Below are 7687 nucleotides of genomic sequence, written 5' to 3'. Positions count from 1 at the left end.
TAGTTAACTGGAATTTTCACTAACTCCATCCCCTTAATTCTCCCATAAGTGGGATGAAAGGTAATGTATTATACCGCCCACAAAGGCGTCAGCAGCTGGTGTGGCCCTATTTGTACTGTGCGCTGTGAATACAGCTGCACAGAGGTCAAATAGACACACTAAGAATGCATAAGGTGAAGTAAGAAGAAGTAAAGTCAACCGTATGAAAATTCTAGGCAAAGCCAAGGACTATTAAGTTGGAAAAAGTAGTTCTATATTTGTTTGTTTTACTTTAACGCTTTGTAATGTAATGTTTTAACATGTAATACATTCCCTACAAAATAAAACTTCCAGCCTTTGGAGCTGCGTTTCGTGCTGTTCATTCCTCACAGCTTTACATCACTGACAGGCACTTGGGGAAGCACTAAAGAGCAAAAGAACCTTGTCAGTTTTACAAGCGACAACATTTTGTGAGCTCCAATAACATTATAGATCTAATTGTTACTTTTTAATAAGCCCAAGGTTCCCCTAGTGAAAATGTCCGGTTGTTTATACGACTCACTCAAAGAGTGAAGAAAGCAGTAGTGACGCTGAGAACGTGCAGATTTATTGGGGTGGGAGGGGATTTTTAAAAATCCATACTCATTTTATCATGGTTTTTATCTATTTCTAATACATGTAGGAATGGGTACTGTATAGTATGTATGTCTTATTTTTCTCTGAAGTCCACTAAATCACTAATAGAAATTATTCGATTAAAAAAAATTTTAATGCAAAGTATTCAACTCAGCGTTTTAAAAGTAAGAACCAGAGCACTTTTTCAATAAGTATCCCAAATGTATAAGTTATTTGAATTATACATTATAGATGGGTGTTAATAAAAAGGAGAGAATCATAATTTTAGTTACCCAGGAAGGTTGAAAGGTGGGGATTAGAGTGATACGAAGGCTGAATGTTTTGGAACACTAACTGGCACCTAGTAGGTCCTAATTTGTAGACATAATCCTTCAGTTCACTTAAATTGCTGTGTACTTGGAGTGTAATCAACTTATTAGATCACGGGGCAGAGCTCTTCAATTCGTTTGGTGTTGAAATCCTGAAAGACGTGTCTTGATTGTCTCTGTGGATTGGCCTCTCTTAAATCGTGCTTTTGCACACTTTCTTTTGCTGAGAGTGACTTCCCCTTCCATCTGGAAAATTTCTGCTTATCCTTTAAGACACTGTACCTTCCTTGGAAAGACTTTTCACAATTACAGAAGCCAAATTATGTTCTCTCTCTTTGCTGCTTTATAGTACCTTGTTTATATTTCTTATTTTTATACCAATTTCATAGCTCTTGTTTATATGAAGTTAATATCCATTACTTCTGTTTTTGAGGGTTTTGGTTTTCAATCTTTCTTCCAATGTTTATTTCCCTTAGTGCCTAGCATTTGTTCAAAGTAAGTGGTAGTTAATATTTATCTGGTGGCCAAATTAATATCAAATTATAATGAAATTATAAATTATAATCAAGGTTTCCTGATAAGTAAGATTTTATCAGGTTGAAGCTGTGGTCTGGTCAGTCCTGCTACATCCTTTCCATGGAAGGAATGTATTGACAGAGGAAAGATACAATCAGTATACGTTCTAGACAAGGGTTATCATACCTTATATGTATGCTGATGAATACATGTAGCATGACGCTTCAAGTGTTTACTAGGTGCCAGTCAGTGTTCCAGGCACGGGCCTTAAGCAGAGTACAGGTATAAGCATGATTCCTGTTCTCCTGAACTAACAGCTGAGCAGGAGAGACAGATAAGCAGTAACAGTGTCTAGTAAGTTCTAAAAGGGAACTATCATGCATCTGAGGAATCTGGGGTAGAGGAAGCGGCGTTAACCTGAGTCCTGAAGGATGAGTGATGGGAGCGGGTAGCCAGGGAAGAAAGGGTAAGCAGAAGGCCTAGCATGAAAAAAATCAAAGGCCGGAGAGGAAGGCCGCTGGGACGAAGTCCACTAGGGCCGACATGCGGAGTGTGTGTACGTGTGGGAGGCGGCGGCACAGTGGCTGAAGATCAGTTTATCCGGGCCCCAGGAGGATATCAACCAGAGTTGGGTTTTTGAAGGATCTGATTTAGCGCTTTGGTATGGAGAATGAATGAGAGGTGACAGGTCCAGAGGGAGAGGAACCATTTAGGAGACTACTGCAGTGATCTAAGAAACATGGGAAGCGGGACTCCAATGATGATGGCAGAAGAGATGGAGGGCCGTGATGGGGTTTGAGAGAAAGTATTTTTTCCCTTGAAGGCTGTCTTAAATAAGAAGCTTAATAAGTCCAATTTAAGGACTATCCGATTTGGTATCTGCATTGGGGGATGGGGGATGATACCACACTAATGTTTACTTTAATACTTTGCCCAATTAGTCCTGGATCTACAATCTTATTAGAAATGCAAAATCTTCAGCCTCTCTCCTGAGCTACTGAGTCAAATTTTGCATTGCACAGAGAACCCAAAGTAATTCTAGCGACCTTTAATTTGAGCAACACTAATTAACATTTCCAAAGCTCTTGGCTTCATTATCATAATCAGCATTTGGTCTGAGCCTTAAATTCAGATTCTTTTGTGTTGCTTTCATCTAAACACAACTTTTTATAGTCCGTGTTCAATATCTTGGATATTTTCCTGTTTGGATGGCTTTAGGCTTTTGAATGCATTCATTGAAATGATTTTTCAAAACTCAGTTGAATTACATACAACTATGAGTTAAAACATCCTTTCTCTAAAATTAGGTGTATACTTTGTACGAATTAATGTTTGGTGTCTCACCAGCAGTGGTCCCTCACTAAGCATGTGTGGGACATACCAGTATCTTCTGTCTGAAATATCTGCATGTATGCTGAGAAATTCCTAGTTTTTTACCTTAATTATGTTGCCCAAAGTGTAATGGGCAATCTTCTTCTGCATACGTAGAAACTTTTCAGTATTATGTCACAGAGTCACCTTTCTGAAATCATGGAAAGTGATTATTAGCGATCTATGTTTTACACATAAATTTATATTCAGTGATATATGGTCTTACAAATTTTTTTTTTCAGCCGCACCGCGTGTCTTGCTGGACCTTAGTTCCCCAACCAGTGATCGAGCCTGGGCCCCTGGCAGTGAGAGTGCCGAGTCCTAACCGCTGGAACGCCAGGGAAGTCCCTTACAAATGCTTAAAAAAAGAAAAAAATTATTAAGTACAACCCAATTTGAGAAGTGTTAAAATGAGAGAGGAACAAGATGCAGATTTAGATTTAAGAAACATTTAGGAAGCAGCCTCAATAGATGGATCGGGTCTGAGGAGAGGAGAGGAAAGGAAGGTGCAAGCCCTAGGAGTTTGTCAACTTTACCGTGTCCTCTTACTAGTCTAGGATCTCACTTGTGTTTTCAAATTCTGTTAAGTGGTAGTCTGTTGATGTTCAAACTAGAAAACTAAACACCACAGCCGAAGACTTTAATGAGTGTTTAAAAGTTGAAAGCTTCCGGTACTCCATTATTCTTTTCCTAAATTTGCAACTTTCTTGAATCACTGTGTTCTCCTCTACTTTCCCTCTTCACATACTGTGCTGGGCTTTCCACGACCTTATCCATTCTGTTCCATCCACCTGAAATGCTCCTTACCCCCCTCTCTGTTTCCTGCACTCTGCACCAGGTCTAGCTTACTTCTCCTCATCCCATGGCTTTCAGATCAAACATAACTTCCTTCTGGTCACATCCCCTAATTCCCCAGCATATTTTAGTCTCCCTATGACATACTGTTAAAGCACCCTGTAATTTCCCTGCATTTCAATTTGTACATTATTAAAGCCCTTATTTGCAGTTACTGCATGGGGTCTCTCCTGCCTGCTATGTTTCACGTGAGAAGGGATGTGAGTTTTGTTAACTGATGTGTCCTCCATCCCCAGCACATCACCTGCTACATAGGACATTCTCAATTTATTTTGTGGTTCGATAGATGAACACTTTAAGACCCCCCTCTAACCGCTCCCCCCCCGTATTTATATAATTTGAAATTGGAGGCAACTTTTACTGATTTCTAAATCCGACATCCTAAATTAATTTCATTAATATCAACTCTTTATTTAGATGTTATATCACATTGCTCTATCTGGTAATATATTTAAATGTGGAAAAAAATATGTAACATTAATTTCTAAGTTGGTAACTTTTAACATAATTTCCCATACTTACAGCAATAATAAAGGTTTAGTTTATTAACAATGGTTTAGTTGCTTCTTAGTAACAATCAATTTTCTGGCAGCAGTTTTACGAAGTTCTCCTTAAAGACTCAACTACAGCCCTTTTCCTTATTATGTACTACCTAAGATGACCTCTGATATGTCCTGGGATCATCCCTGTTTTCTCTGTTCTCCCAATGATATCAAAAAGCAGCCTTTGTGTGTGGATTCATCAACTGGAGACTATCTTCAAGCAAAAACATATTATACCATTCATTTTGGTTTTGGAATCAAAGACCACAGAATTGGTTTTTGTTTTGGGGGGGGTTTGGTTTGTTTTCTCTGAAAAGTGAGGAAGCATAACAATTATTGATGTGGAATAATCTACTTAATCGTGATGGGGGTAGTAGACATGTTTGCTGTCTGCTCTCACACTTCACTCCCTTTGGGGAATTTACCCAACTTTCTAGTGGTTGACAATGCCTTCCTTCTCTGACCCATGTAGCTTCAAGTGCAGTGACGTCAGGTGTGAGCTCACTCATAATTCATTCTACCGATTCCCAGACACTGATTGACAGATGAGCAGACAAGCTTCCGGGGAAGACAGGCTCCTTTCCCTCTCCACCGTAGCTACCAGAAATGACTCCTACTCCTCACACAGTGCCGTGTGAGGGTGTGGCTCCTGAGTTGATACACTTGTTTGTGTCTAAGTGGAAAGCTGCCTCGTGGAACCCACGGAGGAAGGTACGTGGTGAGACGGCGTTTCGGATCTGGAGGAAGCTTCTTCCAAAGCCAGGTCCCCCTGAGGACTGTTCATTTCCAGGACCCAGTATACTGCTACTATTATTAGAGACTTTATGGGCATAATGATGTGCCCAGAAAATTGTGTGTGATTGTCAGGAAAAATCAAACTTATTTCTTTTTTTAAAAAATAAATTTTATTTATTTATTTTTGGCTCCATAGGGTCTTCGTTGCTGCACGTGGGCTTTTCTCTAGTTGCGGCGAGTGGGGGCTACTCTTGGTTGCGGTGCACGGGCTTCTCATTGTGGTGGCTTCTCCTGTTGTGGAGCATGGGCTCTAGGTGCATGGGCTTCAGTAGTTGTGGCATGAGGGCTCAGTAGTTGTGGCTCATGGGCTCTAGAGCTCAGGCTTAGTAGTTGTGGTGCACGGGCTTAGTTGCTCTGCAGCATGTGGGATCTTCCCGGACCAGGGCTGAAACCCATGTCCCCTGCATTGGCAGGCGGATTCTTAACCACTGCACCACCAGGGGAGCCCCAAACTTATTTCTTTACTTCCTTCCTCATGGCAAAGAAGAACTATTCGATACACATGATTCTTTAACTGTAATATTTTGACACATGTAAAAGATATTATTATACAACTCAAGCTAATTAAACTCTACATAGAAGGTATCAATTGTTCTTAACTTTCCAGGTCCAAACCATCATTTAAGAACAACAAAAAAATTTAAATGGCTTTTAAGATCTGAAGTTACATAGAAAAATTTACAGCGAACCATTAGCATTTAAGGTTAGGATGTAAAAAGTAATGGCAACTATACTTTCCCGTTTTATTAGCAAAGTGAATCAGGATGAGTAGGAAAATACACAGGAAATCACTTTGCTCAAACACAAAAACATTACCTTTTAACAAGAGCTGGTCACAAGAGTTTTCAGAAAAGCCGCTACCTCTTCCCCTCTTAGTACAGTTTTAGTTGATTTTTAAGTTGTAAAAGCTAAAGTTAAAGGAGACGTGTTTTAAAATTGTTTTTGGTGTATCTTCAAAGTTATAAAAGTTATAATGTAGTCAGTGTTAAAATATATTTGGTAGTTTAACAATAACATTTTGCTTCCAGGATAGTGTTCTCACACTTTATAGCTTTAAGTATGTACTTTACTCATGGGAACTAAGGCTGTTATGAGAAACTGAAGGGAAAAAGTTCAAAAGGTAGTCCATGACTTTTTTTTTTTAGGTTCTGAAAAAGGATAAGGCTGTTTGGATTATGTTGTTCTCTGATTTCGTAAAAAAAAAAAATGCTAATGAATATATGTTAACCTTCAGGTTATCAACATTCTTGCTCCAGATAGATTTATGGTAAAAATAGACTACTGAACTGTCTTGTTAAATTTTAAAAGATGAGTTTGGAGGAGTTACAAATAACATCCTTTATCCTGAGGTCAAAAAGAATATGTAAACTCTAATTTTTTAGATAAGAATACTTATTATAGTTTCAACTTTCATACTTCCTATTAAAATGACTATGTAAGAATATACAATCTTTAATGGTTTTATTCTGAATATATACCACTCTCCCTTTTTAACATATTCAAAGTAACACATGTTCAATTTATTTTCATTTTGAAATTTTTAAAAAGTACAAAGAGCACATTGCACCCAGAAATAAACTTTGTTAATAGCTTGGTGTTATCTTTTTTATTTTTTAATCTACGTGCACATTTAAGTGGGTTGTGTGGGTTATTAAAAAATGGAGATTATATTTTAGACATAATTTTAATTTTTTCATGGAACTCACGAGCATTTTCCATGTCATTTTATACGTTTCCGAGTGCAAAATCTGGATTTTGATAGCTACACACTATTCTCTCCTAGAAGTTTAATAATCATTTGACTTTCTTCAGTGTGCCAGGCATAACACCATAATCTTTTAAATAATTCTCTATTGTGCATTTTACTGGTTTATAAAGTTCCTAAATATAAAATGCGCAATGATAAACATTCCTACATGTAAATCTTTGATGATATGTATTATTTCCTTAGGATATGTTTTTAAAGTATGCAGTGATTAAGGTAATTGGTATATATTTCTGACTTTATGTCCACAAAACTTATATCTTCTACAGGAGTCTTTAAGTATACACTTGCCACAATTGAATATAGTCACTTTGTAAATCTCTACTAATTTGTACCTACATTATTTCATCATTGTATTTATTACTAATTTTTTGTTGTTAGATTAAGACAATTGCTGAGGTTTCTTATCCCCACAGCTCTTCACCTGAGCCCCACTCCCCAGAGGAAAAAATCTTGACCATTTTAACTGTTTCTACGGTGTCTAACTGTGTATTTCTAAATAATATGGTTAGTTTTTTTAATTTGGTCTATTTTAGACATTATCTCTGGACCACCTGTCATGGAAGAGGAAGAACTAACGCTCTAACTCCTGTGTACCTATCCTACTAATTTGCTTATATACTATTGTAATCTATCATGTTGTGTTTTCTTCCTAGAACCTTCCCACATAGTGTCCCATCCTCTTGTTCCCACCCGGGCTGGCTGCACTCTAGGCCTGCTCCATCCCATTCATCCTGGACTCTCCTGGGCCCCTCTCCTGGGTTCCATCTTCATTTCTGGGCTCCCATGTCCCCCTTTCCTTGCTGCACGCAGATGTCTTAGTGGAGTTCCTCCACTAAACCCAGAGTTCCTCTTCAGCTGCAGCTCTCTCACTGGGTGGATCTCCATCCACGGCTTTTCCTTCCTGCTGCATGGCTCTT

Source organism: Mesoplodon densirostris, chromosome 6, assembly GCF_025265405.1.
Source record: "Mesoplodon densirostris isolate mMesDen1 chromosome 6, mMesDen1 primary haplotype, whole genome shotgun sequence".
Classification (NCBI taxonomy): Eukaryota; Metazoa; Chordata; class Mammalia; order Artiodactyla; family Ziphiidae; genus Mesoplodon; species Mesoplodon densirostris.
This window is presented reverse-complemented; position numbering follows the sequence as displayed.